Here is a 15,818-nt window from a genome sequence, read left to right as displayed (position 1 = left end):
TTTTCTGATTGGTCCTCTGGTCAGGTGTTTCAGGTTACTGTTTGTTAACCCTTTTATAGGTGACAGAGACATTAACCCTCAGCTATCTGTTGATGACAGGCCGCGGGGAATGGGGGTGGTTCTGCGGAGCCCACTGCTCTGCTTTGGAAAAGCCTGGGAACTGACAAGAACGGGGAATGCTGGCGGGATAAAGAGACTCTCTTTTTATCCGAGGGAGCTGTTCCGGGAAAACAGACTGACATGCAGGACTTGCGGGGGTGTCTGAAGCCACTAGGCCTGTGTAGGTTACCATCAGAGGGCGGTAAGCCATTAGGTACAACAGACTGTTTGTTATTTTAAAATCTTTTTCCTCCTACGCTTTGTTCCTATGGTTAAAACAAACACTTCGGTTTGAGAAAGGCCGTTTGGTCGTTATATTCAGCGACCTGCTGGGTAAGCACTGTGACACACCGTCTGCTGTAGCCGAGGCCTCAGCTAAGGGTAAGAGAACTGTGGAATTCCACCCTGGGACAGAGAAAGGCACGAGTCCTCAGCGAGCACACTCAGAGACACCGCAAAGGGGACAAATGTGCAACTCGCCCTGAAACCATGAAATTCAGATTCCAGTTCTGTGTTACGGAGTATCGGTTTCAGCCTGGACCGATCTCTTGGGTTAAGTGATGCATTTAGGAACAGAGGATGGGCCAGACTGGATCATCAAACCCAAGTCCTTAGCTTTCAGCAATATTTTGTACAGGACGGGTAAGGGAACAGTGAAATACCACAGCCCCCCACTCCTTTTTATTTTAAATAATCAAGCTAGATATGGAGAAGAAATTCCTTCCTGTCCCTGGTAGACACACCAGTGAGCACAAGATCCAGTGGTCTTATTTTAACATGCATCTTGTTACATGAATCTTGTTATGGACCATACGTGTCTCCAGCCCATTGCACATGTACAGTCAGAGTAAGTACTGCCATCTGCAGCTGTGAATTCCACACAGTCACTACATATTAGCTTGGATCCCACTGCTGAGTTCATTTCCTCCTGCGTTCCATCCCACTCCCTAGACTCTGCAGAAGCTACTCTCCATTTGCATCCTCTTCCTCCTCATGACCTTGTACCTGGATCAGATTCCCTGTTAGCATTCCCCAAGTTCTCTGCCTCTCTTCTTTCTGATCAGTGCTGGATACTGGCCGTATGCTACATCTCTGGCTGTAGCACTCAACCAAACACCAAAGGGCTAGATTCTGCCAACCCTTCTCCAGTTGCATAGCTCTTCACTGCACCAGCAGTGCTCTTGAGTTCAATAAAGCGACATGCAGAGAAGGTACAAGTCTGTATCAGTAACGTTTGCCGAATCTGGCCCCAAATAAGCAGGACGGGAACCCAGCCAAAGCGGAATTAGGCCCCAGTTCAGCAAAGCTCTTAAGCACGGGCTTCACTCTGAACAGGTGAGTAGCCCACTGAAGTCAATGGGAGGACCCACATGCTTATGTACCCACCGGAGAGAATGTTTTAGGGGTGTCCTGCACCTGATCTGCAGAAGATTTGAACATGCTTCAGGTTCTTTAGCTCAAGTTTTACCAGCTCATGCTTTTAGCTCTGGAGGTCCCCAGTTCAATTCTGGTGCGATGGCTTAGCTGGCAGCCCCCCACTGACACATACTCACATGCTGAAGTGCTCTGCTAGACTGGGCTCCATCGTGAACATGACACATTGAATTCACATGACAGAATTACAGAATATGGCTACCCTGCAATCAAAAGTGTGACTGCAGCACATGTAGACCTACTTGAGTAAGCTACGTTGAACAGCAGCAGCAAGGCTGTGGTAGCACAGGCAAGTACACACCCAGGGTCCTGGGCAGATGTTGTACAGCTCCTGCTGCTGCAGCTGCACGGCCATTGTTATTCAAGCTGGCTAGTTCAGAGCTAGCTGGGGTATGGCTACTCCCATGTGGTACAACAGCTGTGACTGCAGTGTCGACATGCCCACAGCAAAGCTCACTGAACATCTAGAGGCAGAATACCCTTTTGAGAACCAAATAACGCTTCTCATTTGAGCTGCACTTTAATACAGTCTCTGCCAGGGAATCTCTAACTTAGAATACCTAGTTCTGAAGCATTGTTTTGACGTTGTGACCATAAGAACAAAGACATATATAGATACTATGAGGGTAGATGCTTTAGAAATGGTTGTCCGTAGCTATGCAGACATTAGGTTAAATAATAATGACTCTTACCAAAGAATCCCGGGGTCACCATAAGCAGCAAGTTTTTGTCCTAGGGAATGATTCCACTGTGCTCCTGCAGTTAAATGCCAGTAGCCAAGCACGGTCTACTGTGCTGATTATCACACAGCTGGGTGCTTTCTTGCAGCTTGGTACTAAAAAAAAAAGTAATAATAATAATCATTGTACTGGAAAGGACTGTAAAAGCTTTATGCAAGATGAGCCATTTGCTTCTAAATTTCTACTGCAGGCCTGGATGGAACCACAGCAGTGCACTGAGAGCAGTTTTAAAAAACCGCTATGGAATTTTTGTGATCAAAATCTGAACACATTCCAGCCCAAGGAGTAGGACAGAAAAATACAGTCCACTATTTTTACATATATATAATGTATTCTAAAAGATTTATCTAGATCAGGATTGTCCAGCTTCCATCCCTGTAGTATCTAAGCTTCTAATAAATACAAGTGGACCAGGTTCATTCACTTCTCTCTGTACTAGCAGGGTAAAGCACATTATGTACATAAGCAAGACAGAACTGACATTAAGCACAAAAACACAGTGTTGATGTACCTGACTGCTGACTCTACATAATTATTGTTACTGGGTCAGTTGCTTTAGTGGTACCTGAAGGTCAAGAGTAAACTGAAGAAAGAAATGGAGACCAGGGCGAAAAGCAGAGAAGAAGAGGAGAAAATAGATAAATAGGTTAATAAATAAGTTACTAAATAATAATAATAATCACATTACACAATAAAGCTCTAGCTGACACCCAGGCTGTGGTGAAGTACCTTTCTTAAGTGCATGCTTCATTATCTCACTGAACTGAGCCCTAAATCTGATGTTCATAGTAAAGGAAAGCCACCGGTTGAATTTTTCTTCACAGAACGTGCAATCAGCATTACGTGGCTTCCCCCTTAGAATGGATCTGCTGGATTCATAGGAATATATTGTTATGGTCTTAAACGTAATGGGTAAATTCCATCTTCACTCACAGTGTGGTGCAAATCCATGGAAGTCACCAGGCTTAGAGAAGCTCTGAGGAGAGAGAATTTGTCCCAAAGATTTTCCAAAGGTCCTAGACTTATACAAGGTGAGAAACTGAATGAGCAACCTTTGCAGACAATACCATTTTGTTTTACTTCCAGTGTAGTGAACTAACAATAGACCAACTGTAGTCAGACCTGATCACTTTTAGGTCTATTCATTGTTTTATTTAGATTGTAGAGTGCTGGGAAAGTGGCCAAGCTGTGGCTTATGTTATTGTATGCTCCTGATACATCACCGGTGTTCAGACTCTGTGGTAACAGGAGTCTCACACATAGCTACCTACATACAATTAGTAGTTTCTGTACTATGATGCCATGCACTGCCAAGAGGAAAAAATGCATTGTTTACACAATTGACATTTCCCAGTTATATTATTTTTTCCCATTATTTTACATTGATAGAGCAGCTAAAGGACTGAAGTGCCTCACAAACGATGTACAGACACCATCACTGAAAATGCAACTGCTTCTGGGGTAGGGAACAGTTGCACAGGCACACTTGACAACAGTGAAAGGGCGGGAAAGGTTTTTTGCATTCAGGTATACCAGAGCTAACATCTCTGCTTCTGGGAAGACCATGAGATCCTGAGTGGACACAAGCGCTCGGTTCCTTGGGTTTACGCCTCATCCAAATGGAGAGATCAATGCCTCAGATTAGGCCTGACCTAAGGCCCAGTGAAATCAGAAGAGAACTCCTCATTCGCTGACTCCTGGAAGGTCCTCAACAGGGCATTAATTCAATGAGTGTAGAAGGAACTCAGTGCCCCACCAGAGTGACTCCAGATCAGCTCGGGATAGTCTGGTATTTAGAGTGGATTTCCTCAAACAGCAGAGTGTCTCGTGTGTCCCCAAGTCTTCTCCAGTTTCTTCCAAGCTCTGCATGGAAGGAGGTTTAAACTGGACCATAATGCTGGACCACAGAGATAGAGGGAAGGGGATAGACAGTATTCTCAAGGATATTCCAGAGATGGATTTCCAGTTGAGGAGAGATCAGCTCTGCCTGTTACCCTAGGAAGGTTAAACTGGCAGCGAATGGCAGTAATTTGATCATATAGGCCAAGTGACTAATAGATCCTGTAGTGAGCTGTTCTCTGCATTCAGATGGGCTCAGAGTGATTGCTGCTGACAGGGCTGCAGAGCCCTGTTAATATATATTCCAGCTCCATTAACATGACATTAATTGTCTCAAATAGCATCCTCCCCACCCCCCGAGGTCCTTCTACACCACATTAACAGCCACTATCAGTGGATAACTCTCCCCTCCACCCCCATCTTTCCCATTCCGCTTCTGCTCCACCAATCAGCCACTGACTGGTTTCTTTCTCCCATGCCTACTTTTTGAGCCTTCATTCATGCTACTCCCCTTTAAGCATGGAGTCCAATTTCCAAGCCACCTGCCTCTCCCTAGTCAATGTCCTGCTGAACACCCACATCCGGTGTTGCTGCCAAGGAATGAAATAAAAAGAAAAATCTAACAGCACCCCGGAGAGGAGTACATACTGTGTGTGATGTTATTGTAACCCTTTTCCTTCCTCCTTACATATTCCCCGTCTCCCTTATTCTCATCTGTTATCCTAGCTTGTGGCATCCTGCCTGCATTGAGGCCCTGATCCCGCACTAAGACCTCGATGCCCAAACAAAACCCAATGACTTCCGTCGGGCTCTGCACAGGAACGGGGTCTTCCTGTGAAGTTCTGGCAGTTGGGTAGCTAGTGGGGTGCAGGGGAAGCAGCTGCTTCCCCTCAGCACCTTTTCCAAAAACAGCACCTTAGTTAGGGGTTACCACGGCAACAGCGGGCAGAGCCCACGCTCCGCTCTGAAGCTCGGCCTGCCGGGCTGGCCCTGGGCTCCTGCAGGCAAGGGGGGTAGCACAGCCAGAGGAGCTATGGAGTTAGGGGGGTGGTGTGGCCGGAGAAATGAGGGTGGCCTCGGGCGAGGAGGGGGAAGGAGACAGGTGAATGGAGCTGACAGCTCTCTCACCACTCCAGGGTGCATGAGGAGAAGCGGGTGGGCCCTGGGGAAAAACAGAGGCAGGTGGGGATGTCAGCCTAGGTGGGAGCCTCTGGCTTTTTGCCACCTGGCCTGAGCCAGGCAAGCGGGGGATGAGTTCAGGGCGGCCGGCACTCAGCCTGGAGCACAGAGACTCCCCCAAACTGCCCCTCTGCCCAAGGGACTCGGACCCACCAGGAGCTACGTTCCCGGCCAGCCGTGAGGGGTCAGAACCCCTGAGTAGAACTCGGCCCTGTAACCCTGATCCAGGCTGTAACCCCCTCTGTTCCCTGCACACACATGGGGCTGGAACTGGGGAGGGGGATTGCCACTCCCCAGGCTTGAAGGGGGGGCGCAGCATGTCCACAGCACAGCCAGAAGAGCCATGGGGAGGCGCGGGGGTGGCAAGGCATGGCCAGAGGAGCCATGGGGGGAGGCGCAGCATGGCCAGAGGAGCCAGCCAAGGGGGGAGCGGTGCGGAGCAGCCGGAGGAGGAGCCAAGGGGGGTGTCTTTTTATTGTTTGCTCCCCCTGCTCTTAGGACCTGGCTACGCCACTGAGTTCTGGGTGCAAGATCCAGGATGCAGGCTCCAGTCCTGCAAAGACTGCATACTATGTCTAAGCATTCCAAAGGGGGCCACACCTCCCTTCAAATTTTTTTTAGGGGTCTTCAAATGAAAAAAAAGGTTGAAACCACAGCATTAAAATCTATATGCTGCAGGATGCTAACTAATATTTTGGTAGATTTCTTGTCCACTAAAATACAATTCTATGTTTTGTCCCATTCAGTTTGAACTCTGCATCTATTTAAAGAAGAAATGTACTCACTTCTAAAAGATTTATTAGAATGGCAGGCGCTTTCTTTTGGAAAGAGGATTGATTGTTCTTAAGAAAAGAAATCTTCCCTTTCTGCTAGGCAGTGTTGGTAGCTCAACAGAACTGGGATATGTTGAGAGGGGTGAGCAAGCTTAATTTAGTTTTACTTCCACTGTTAAAAATTTGATTCTCAGTTAAGAACCAAAACCTTTGACTTAAATTGTACATGCTCCAGTAAACTAACCACTAAGACATAAATAGACAGACGTGTCCTGATTTGACAGCCAGTGTCACAACTGGAATGTCATTTTTTAGCATATTAGACATTTAACTTTCTTTCACAACTTTGAAACAGTGAGTAATAAGCAATGCAAACAGGGAAAGCAACGTTGGAAGTGAATCATTTGTATAGCAGACAGGATGTCTTCTAGTCAGCATGCCTATTCTTTGGGTGCACATTCTGTAAAAACCAGTGAGCTAAGTTAGCCATAGCTGGCAGGTTACTTGGCTGGATTGGCGGATCAGTCCACCTGACGTGGTGGTTAGGGTGCTACTGTACAGTCACATTGATTCCGCTGTCACTCACGATAAAGAAGGACTCCAACTGTAGGTCAATGCTCGTGAGAAGCCGTATCAAGAGGTGTTGCTTGGTACGTCAGTCCCCAACACCATTTTTCACTGAGGCACAGTAACAACTGTTCTCATCTAATCTGTTTTAATTATTAAGGGTTTGAAGACCATAGTAAATACTAGGAAATATTCTGAAGGCAGAAGAAAACAGTGTGATGAGTCTAGCAGGCAAGCTGGAAGCCCGACAGCAGACATTTAATGGGGAGGGGTACTTGCTTCATGACCGTTCTGACTTGTGACGGCCGAGTCCCAGACAGCAGGGGCCAGCACTTAAGAGCACCCAGACAGGTCAGCGATAAGTGCCCTAGAAACACACATACACAGAAGACAAAACCATTGTGTACTGTACCTGCTAGAAAGATCGAGCAATTTATGAATCCTACCTTCAAGCCACCACAGAAGGATATTGCTAAATATAAAGAGTGAAATTCTGGCTCCATTGGAATTAATTGCAGTTGGGCCATGGACTTCAGTAGAGCTGGATTTCATTCCAAACATTGAGAGAAATATGTTTGGATTAACAGAACCACATCAAGTATGTTGGTACCAACCTATGAATCTTCTTTAAAAAGTTTGATGTTATGAGCCTTTAGCTTCTGAAATCTTTGTGGCTTTGTTATCCACACCTTGCTGAGACTCTAGCGTTAAAAAGTCAGTAGCCATAATTAGAAAGCAACCCTACTGTTATTCCCCAAGTGCTGCTGCTATGGAGGCAGAAGGAGCACAAGTTGCACCCTCTCCTGCATTGTCCAGACATCACTGAAGATGCAGACTTAAGAGAGAAGTTAAACCTGTGACTTGCAAAGCCTAGGGGAGAAACCCACAATGGAAGCGTCCCCAATTTTTGTTAAGATACCTAGAGCAAATAGAATTGGTTTGAAATTACAGGGGAAGGAAGGAAGTGGGGGAACAATATTGTAAGAAGAGTACTAGGATGAGCAATGTACCTCACTGAAGTAAACAGAGAAATAATGAAGCGACAGAGCAGCTCTATAATAATAGTACCTACATAGCTCTTTTGTCAGTAGATCTCAAAGTGCTTTACAAAGAAGATCAGTATCACTATCCCCATTTTACAGATGGGGAAACTGAGGCACAGAGCAGTAATATGACTTGCCCAAGGTCACCCAACAGGGCAAGGCAAAGAACGATGCTCTCCCAAATCCCAGGGTAGCACACTATCCACTAGGCTGAGCTGCCTCCCACCTGTGCCACCCCACTGACATCATAGTATTAATACACAACCTGAATCTAAAAAAAGGTGTTACTTTAGAAAGAGACTCTGTAAATGAGGAGCGAGTGATGACCACTCTCCCCAATAGCCACAACAGAATCAAACTCCCAACAGGCTTAGATTATTCTTCTTCCAACCTGAGTCCCATCCTCAAGTCCAGCTCCTCAGAAACACCACAGCTAAACAAATCCTTTTGTTTGACATCCATCTGTCTAGTTTCGGGTCTTCCAACCTTTCTCTTACTCTCCACTTCTTAAAATTAACACCCTGATTCCCATCTTATTTTCTGGACTCTCTTTTTCTGACAGCAGCCATTCACAATGATGCAGTAGCTCTCAGAGAAGGTTGCTAAGCTTCCCTTGCAAGGAACACTGTATTTCATGTAGGGAGCTGCTATTTTCTGTACGTTCATTTAGACCCCGCAATGGGGGAGGGCTCAGAACCTAGGCTCCAGCCCAAGCGCCAACATCTACACTTGCAATGTTATAGCTTCACAGCCTGAGACATCTAACCTGGGCTCCTAGAGTCAGTGCCCTGGGCTTCCCAGTGCAGCGTAAACACACCCTTAAGTGATTTTCAGGAGTGTCAAGCACCTCATGGCTTCTCTTAAGGTCTCTGGGAGCTTTCGCTGAGTAAGAATGGAGTGAAAACTGCAGCGTTCTGAGGCCTTTTGCAGGGCCGCCCAGAGGATCCAGGGGGCCTGGGGAAAAGCAGGGGAGCCGCAGCGCTTGTACTCACCTGGCAGAAGTCCTGGTCTTCGGCAGCATTTTGGCGGCCGGGGGCCCTTCAGTCGCTCCGCATCTTCGGCTGCGCTGAAGGGCCCCCCATCGCCGAAATGCTGCCGAAGACCTGGACCGCTGCTGGGCCAGGGCTCGCGGGGCCCCTGCAGGGCCTGGGGTAAATTGCCCCACTGCCCCCCCTCAGGTGGCCCTGGCCTTTTGTTTTTAAATGTAATTTTTCATTTTGAAACATACTGCACATAAGTGTAGAAGTATAAACATACAAAACCGCTTTGCAGGGGTTGTCTATTTAGAATTTTTACTGGAAGCTTTAAGTGTATTTTCCCCCAAAGTTTGTTTAATTTTCACTCCAGCTCAGGGCCTCAAGCTTTCTACTTTAGTGCTGGGTCACTGCTTAGCTGAGTCTCGAAGTGGCACTTTCATGCCACAGCAAATATGAGAAAAGGAACAATGCTATTGACAGAAAGGTCCTTTCCCAGGCAGGAGCGGCGCCAGGGTTTTTGGCACCCTAAGCAGGGGTCCTTCTGCGCTCCCGGTCTTCAGGGCACTTCAACGGCGGGTCCCGGAGTGAGTGAAGAACCTGCCGCAGAATTGCCACTGAAGACCCGGAGAGTGGAAGGATCCCCTGCAGCTGAGAGCCGCAAAATGCCACCCTCCTAAATCCTGGTGCCCTAGGTGACCGCCTAGGTCGCCTAAATGGAAGCACCGGCCCTGTTCCCAGGAACTACCCAGCTTCCCTTTTCCAGTCTGGAAAATGTTTCCTTCTGAATATTTGACACTTTCCCCATCCACCCCTGCTCTCTTCCCACAGCAGCTCCAAGCCTGGAAGGGCTCAGCAAATGCACAAGTACATCTAGGGCCCTTGGTACATGTTATTGTGTAACTACCTGTTCCCTTCAGCGCTTTCCTGGCTGCTCCCTGCAGGCTGATCTCTCTGCTGGCTAGAATGAGCTGCACACACATGAACTGCATCTTCTTAGTCTGCAGCCTAATCAGGCCCCTAAGGTGACTTGTCTTTTTCTCCCCTTTGGTTGCTGAGGTAACTGATCCCTCTGGCCCAACCCCAGAAGTCCACCCCTTCTGAGGTAATCAAAGTCCAGCAGGAGACACCATTCCTCCACCCCAGCGCCATGCCAGGTGCACAATTCCTTCTTCCTCCCCTTCACAAGAGTCACTTCTTCCCCTTCCTCGGTGGTAATACAGGGGACCCTACAGCCTCCTTCTTCTAGGGGTTCCTGGCCCTGTAAGCCCTAAAGATTTAGGCACCCTACCAGCATGGCCAAACTTGGAGAAGAGGGAGCTGAGTCTCTTTCCCAGCACAGCCTCCTGTATGACCTGCCTGCCTGCCTGGTTTCTTGCTCTTTGTAGAGCACATGCTCCTAGGACTCCTCCCCATCTACTGCAACCCCTCCATCTTGCTGCTGTCTCTTCTCCCTGCTGTAGCACTCCCTTCTTTGACCCCATCAGCAGCACCCCCCACCCCATTCTCCTGCAGCCCTTCTCCAGTGGCTGTGAACCCACCCAGCTATGCCCTGTGCTGTCCCACACCCATCTCCTGGTTGCCTGATGCCTTCTCAGCTGCTGTCCCCCATTGCCTCCAGCTGGGGAGGCAGGCAGGCCAAATCTGGCGCAGGTGCAGCTGGGCCATCATCAACCCTCTGAAAGGGCCAGCTCACCCTGGGAGAGCCTGCAATTAAGTCCTTAGCCTGGGTTTATGACATCATGCTGCACAGTTATGGAAGTGATTGTGATCTCACAAATGTGGAATTAGGACTCTACCGAGAACCAATTCCTGCTTCTCACCTCTCTCACGCGGGGCCCTATTGGCCATAATGGAATTGCTCATGCCTGTAAGGTGAGCAGGACTCCATCTTGACAGAATGAAGGCCCCTTCAATTGATTCTGGACCCAATCCTGCAACTGGATCTGCCTGGGTGGAGCCTCTCCCCATGTGGAGTGTTAGTGACCTCAATAGGACCCCACACCAGAGCCAGAGTGTCCCTGCCTGTATCTGTTTACAACAGGGGTGGCCATCCTGAGCCTGAGAAGGAGCCAGAATTTACCAACGTACATTGCCAAAGAACCACAGTAATACATCAGCAGCCCCCCATCAGCTCCCCCACCCCGCTCCCAGTGCCTCCTGCCCACCAGCAGCCCCACTGATCAGTGCCTCCTACTCCCTCCCCACACCTCCTGATCAGCTGTTCTGTGGCAAGCAGGAGGCTCTTGGGGGCGGGGGGGGGGAAGCGAGGGCATAGCAGGCTCAGGGGAGGGGGATGGGAAAGGGTGGAGTGGGGGCAAAGCCAATGGCAGAGCCAAGGGTTGAGCAGTGAGCACCCCCAGCACACTGGAAAGTTGGCACCTGTAGCTCCAGCCCCGGAGTTGGTGCCTATACAAGGAGCTGCATATTAACTTCTGAAGAACCACATGTGGCTCCACAGCTGCAGGTTGGCCACTTCTGGTTTACAAGATTAGGGCTCTGATGGCAAAACACTCAGGCCCAGAGCCACAAAGATATTCAGGCGCCTAAACCCCAGACTTAGGCTCAGCTGTGATTCATAAAACTCCATGTGGCTGCCGCCTAATCCTGTAGGTGCCTAAACTTACTTGGTGCCTAATTCGTCAGGATAGAAGTTCCCTAGGTACCAAATTTCTGCCTCTGGACATGCACACTTCAGAGACAACAATGGTGCAGGATCAGGCCTTACTATCCACTCCCAAGGCCCTTACTAGGTTGGAATTAGGCTGTACCATGGCAAATGGCCATTGGTAACATTGCAGTGTTAGTTAACGGTTGCACATACCACTCTACATTTTCACAGTGCTGCACAAGTGCCAAGTTCCTTTCCCCTCCATCTCTCTCCAGCCTCACTTCTGTAGCATGTATCTGCCAGGCTCATAACTGAGCCATTTCCATCCCAGCAGAATCCAAGATCCCCAGGTAGGCCTAAATCTGGAACACACATTTTGGATATTTCTGCTAAAATGATCTGTGGTGAAATAGTTAACTATGCTAGCATTGGATATGTCATCTTTAGGCTTCAGAGTTAACACCCTGTTAAGCTGTATCTCCAAACTCTTGTTTAAGGCTGTCGGCAAACTCAGGAAGATGCTGCAGTGGTGGTTTACACTTGGAAGGTTAATTTTTTTTTAATGAGAGCTGAGATTCTAAAGAATCTGAATACTTTCCACAGGCCCCATAAATACATTAAAAGAGGCCAGATCCACAGGCCCCATAAATACATTAAAAGAGGCCAGATCCAACCCACAAACCAGTGTTTGACATCCCTGCTCTGAGTAGCCAGTTTCTCCAGAATTTCTTCAGCATTTTAAAGGCACAAAACATGTTCTCTGTCTGTTAGGTTCATTTCTCCTGTTCAGCAATATCACCTCCAAACACCTCCAGCCAGTGGCTGCCAGCAGCTTAAGAGGTTGGAAAGAGACACTGGGCTTTAATTTGACAATCACCATAGAGGCATATGAAAATCCTGTGCTATTACATTGGGGTTTCTGTCTACAGCATCCAGGTCTCTTTTGTAATGAAATGCAGTCCATGGCCTAGAGATGCAAGAGCAATCTAAACTCATTTTCTTTTCCTTCACGCATCATAATCCTGACACTGAGCACGTCACTTTCCCATTAGCGTGAGAGAATGAAGTGTTCATTGCTTTAGTCCACCACACAGAGATGGAACTATAAATAACATGCTTACCAGTTTATTTCATTGGGGTCATTTAAAGACCCTATGGCATGTACTGTAAGGGTGGGCTATTGCGGCAGAATCTGAGATTATTTTAATTCCCTTTGTTCTTTCATTAGTCTTCTCCAATCCCTTTTCTAAGCTATTCTGTAGCATCACTATGAAGTGTTAAATAGCTGCTGCCTTCCACCCCAGAAATGGTTGCATGCCAGTGCTGAGTGAAGGAACCCCTATCTGGCACTTACTGAGCTCAGGGGGACTTTCTGAGGATTCAGTAATGCTTGTATGTCACACTAGCTGCAGTGCCTTCCAGAATTCAAGGGAGCCCAGGGGAATGTCTGAGTATGGAGCTTGCTAAAGGACAGTCACAGGTGCAGCCTGGTGCATTTTCAGCTGGTAATGGGCACAGAATCCTAACTGGTACAAAGAATGATCCTGAGAAACACCAGTCAGGCAATGTACGACACAGCTCCCTTCCTCTGTTGGGGCAGAAGGGTCCTAATGAATTTTCTTAGTGCCTTGAGCCCCCTCTAGTGCTCCACTACCTGGACTGCAGCTAACCCTCTCCAAAGTTAAATTGCAGCTGAGCAGTAGGGGCCTGACTTTTAAAGGTACGCAGGCACCCAACTCAAAGTGGGATCCTATATACTTTGAAATATTTGCTGCCTACTTTTTGAGTTTAGGTATATACGTTTCAGTCTGGGCTCCACTGAGATCTCCAGAACTTCCATGTGGGCAACTAAACTCACTTGGCACCTACGTTTTCAAGGGAAAAGCACACCCAGTGCTTAAGTTTCTGTCTCAGGGCTTACTGCTACGTATTTGGATGCCTGTCTCCCAGCTAAGCCCCAGAGTGATGCATGACCCAGAGAAGCTCATTTTACAGATCCAGACTAACACGGCTACCCCTCTGATACTTGAGACCATGCAAGGCACTGCATTTAGCCGTGTGCAGTGGAAATCATCAACCTCGCAAAGAAACTTGCACAAATACAGACAGATATCTTCCTTTCCAAATGCAAACAGATGGACATCATACCAAATGGACTAAAGGTAAAAAATCCACTGCTATCTACATACTACACAGACCACAGTGAGAGATTATGCTATACTCTATCAAAGAAACTGAGGAACCACCTGATTGGCATCCTATACAGCAAACAGGAAAACATCAAAAAAGAGCTCTCCAACCTGGAGACTCTCGTTAATAACCAAACTTCCATACAAACGGACTTCACTAAAATAAGACAGGAGATCTACATTACTCACTTCACCTCTCTACAAAGGAAAAAGGACTGTAAGCTGTCTAAACTCCTACCTGCCACATGGGGCCACAACCATGGTACCCCTAACGCACCCAGCAATATTGTCAATCTATCCAACCACACACACAGCCCAGAAGAAAAGTCTGTCCTACCTCGGGGACTCTCTTTCTGCCCTGCCACCCTCACCAACATGATACAGTTCTGCGGCGATCTGGAAGCCTACTTTCGCGGTCTCCGACTCAAAGAATACTTTCAGGACAACACTGAACAGCACACTGATATACAGGTACCCTCCCACCAACAGCACAAGAAGAAGAACTCCACATGGACTCCTCCTGAGGGTCGAAATGACAGTCTGGACCTATACATTGAATGCTTCTGCCAGCGTGCACAGGCAGAAATTGTGAAAAACAACATCGCTTGCCTCATAACCTAAGTCGTGCAGAACTCAATGCCATCCACAGCCTCAGAAACCACCCTGACATTATCATCAAAGAGGCTGATAAAGGAGGTGCTATTGTCATCATGAACAGGTCTGACTACCAAAAGAAGACCGCCAGACAACTCTCCAACACCAAATTCTACAGGCCACTTCCCTCAGATCCTACTGAGGAATACACTAAGAAACAGCACCATCTACTCAGGACACTCCCTACACTAACACCGGAACAAATCAACATACCCTTAGGGCCCCGACCAGGGTTATTCTATCTATTACCCAAGATCCGCAAACCCGGAAATCTTGGACACCCCATCATCTTGGGCATTGGCACTCTCACTGAAGGACTGTCTGGATATGTGGACTCTCTATTCAGACCCTATGCCATCAGCACTCCCAGCTATCTCCATGACACCACCAATTTCCTGAGGAAACTACAATGTATTGGTGACCTTCCAGAAAACACCATCCTAGCCACCATGGATATTTGGACAGAGTTGGCATCGAGGTTTGTTGCATGGATTGGTTCCTGAGCTAGAGTTATTATGGCGCGGTGTGCAGTTACTGGTGAGAATATGTTTCAGGCTGGCAGGTTGCCTGTGGGCAAGGACTGGCCTGCCACCCAAGGTCTGTGAAAGTGTGGGATCATTGTCCAGGATGGGTTGTAGATCCTTGATGATGCGTCGGAGGGGTTTTAGCTGGGGGCTGTATGTGATGGCCAGTGGAGTCCTGTTGGTTTCTTTCTTGGGTTTGTCTTGCAGTAGGAGGCTTCTGGGTACACGTCTGGCTCTGTTGATCTGTTTCCTTATTTCCTCGTGCGGGTATTGTAGTTTTGAGAATGCTTGGTGGAGATTTTGTAGGTGTTGTGTCTCTGTCTGAGGGGTTAGAGCAGATGCGGTTGTACCTCAGTGCTTGGCTGTAGACAATGGATAGTGTGGTTTGCCCGGGATGGAAGCTGGAGGCATGAAGGTAGGCATAGCGGTCGGTAGGTTTTCGATATAGGGTGGTGTCAATGTGACCATCACTTATTTGCACCGTGGTGTCAAGAAAGTGGACCTCCCGTGTAGATTGGTCCAGGCTGAGGTTGATGGTGGGGTGGAAGCTGTTGAAATCATGGTGGAATTTTTCCAGAGTCTCCTTCCCATGGGTCCAGATGATGAAGATGTCATCAATGTAGCGTAGGTAGAGAAGGGGCGTGAGTGGACGAGAGCTGAGGAAGCGTTGTTCCAGGTCGGCCATAAAGATATTGGCATATTGTGGGGCCATGCGGGTGCCTACAGCAGTGCCACTGATCTGGAGATATATATTGTCATCAAATTTGAAATAGTTGTGTTTAAGTATAAAGGCACAGAGCTCAGCAGCCAGTTGTGCTGTGGCATCATCAAGGATAGTGTTCCTGACAGCTTGTATTCCATCTGTGTGTGGGATGTTTGTGTAGAGAGCCTCTACATCCATGTCGGCTAGGATGGTGTTTTCTGGGAGGTGACCATTGTAGTTTCCTCAGGAAATCAGTGGTGTCACGGAGATAGCTGGGAGTGCTGGTGGCATAGGGTCTGAGTAGAGAGTCCATATATCCAGACAGTCCTTCAGTGAGAGGGCCAATGCCTGAGATGATGGGGCGTCCAGTATTTCCGGGTTTGTGGATCTTGGGCAGTAGATAGAATAACCCTGGTCGGGGCTCTAGGGGTATGTTGATTTCTTCTGCTGTTAGTGTAGGGAGTGTCCTGAGTAGATGCTGTAGTTTCT

At 47.9% G+C, this 15,818-nt stretch overlaps 1 protein-coding gene across 1 annotated transcript in view; it reads right to left on the bottom strand.

The window, feature by feature from the left end:
• The window catches only part of GJC2 (gap junction protein gamma 2), a 140,940-nt gene extending 138,072 nt beyond the window's left edge, over nucleotides 1-2,868 (bottom strand). Inside the window, exons 1-2 of the mRNA XM_030549878.1 lie at nucleotides 2,785-2,868; nucleotides 2,226-2,368 (exon numbers count right to left, since the gene is read on the bottom strand). The gene's annotated coding sequence lies outside the window, so the exon portion shown is untranslated. The remainder of the gene's footprint in view (nucleotides 1-2,225; nucleotides 2,369-2,784) is intronic.
• Nucleotides 2,869-15,818: the final 12,950 nt, after the last annotated feature.

The sequence above is a fragment of the Gopherus evgoodei genome, chromosome 2 (assembly GCF_007399415.2).
Source record: "Gopherus evgoodei ecotype Sinaloan lineage chromosome 2, rGopEvg1_v1.p, whole genome shotgun sequence".
Taxonomy (NCBI): Eukaryota; Metazoa; Chordata; order Testudines; family Testudinidae; genus Gopherus; species Gopherus evgoodei.
The sequence above is the reverse complement of the archived record's forward strand: the minus strand, read 5'-3'. Positions and strand labels throughout refer to the sequence as shown.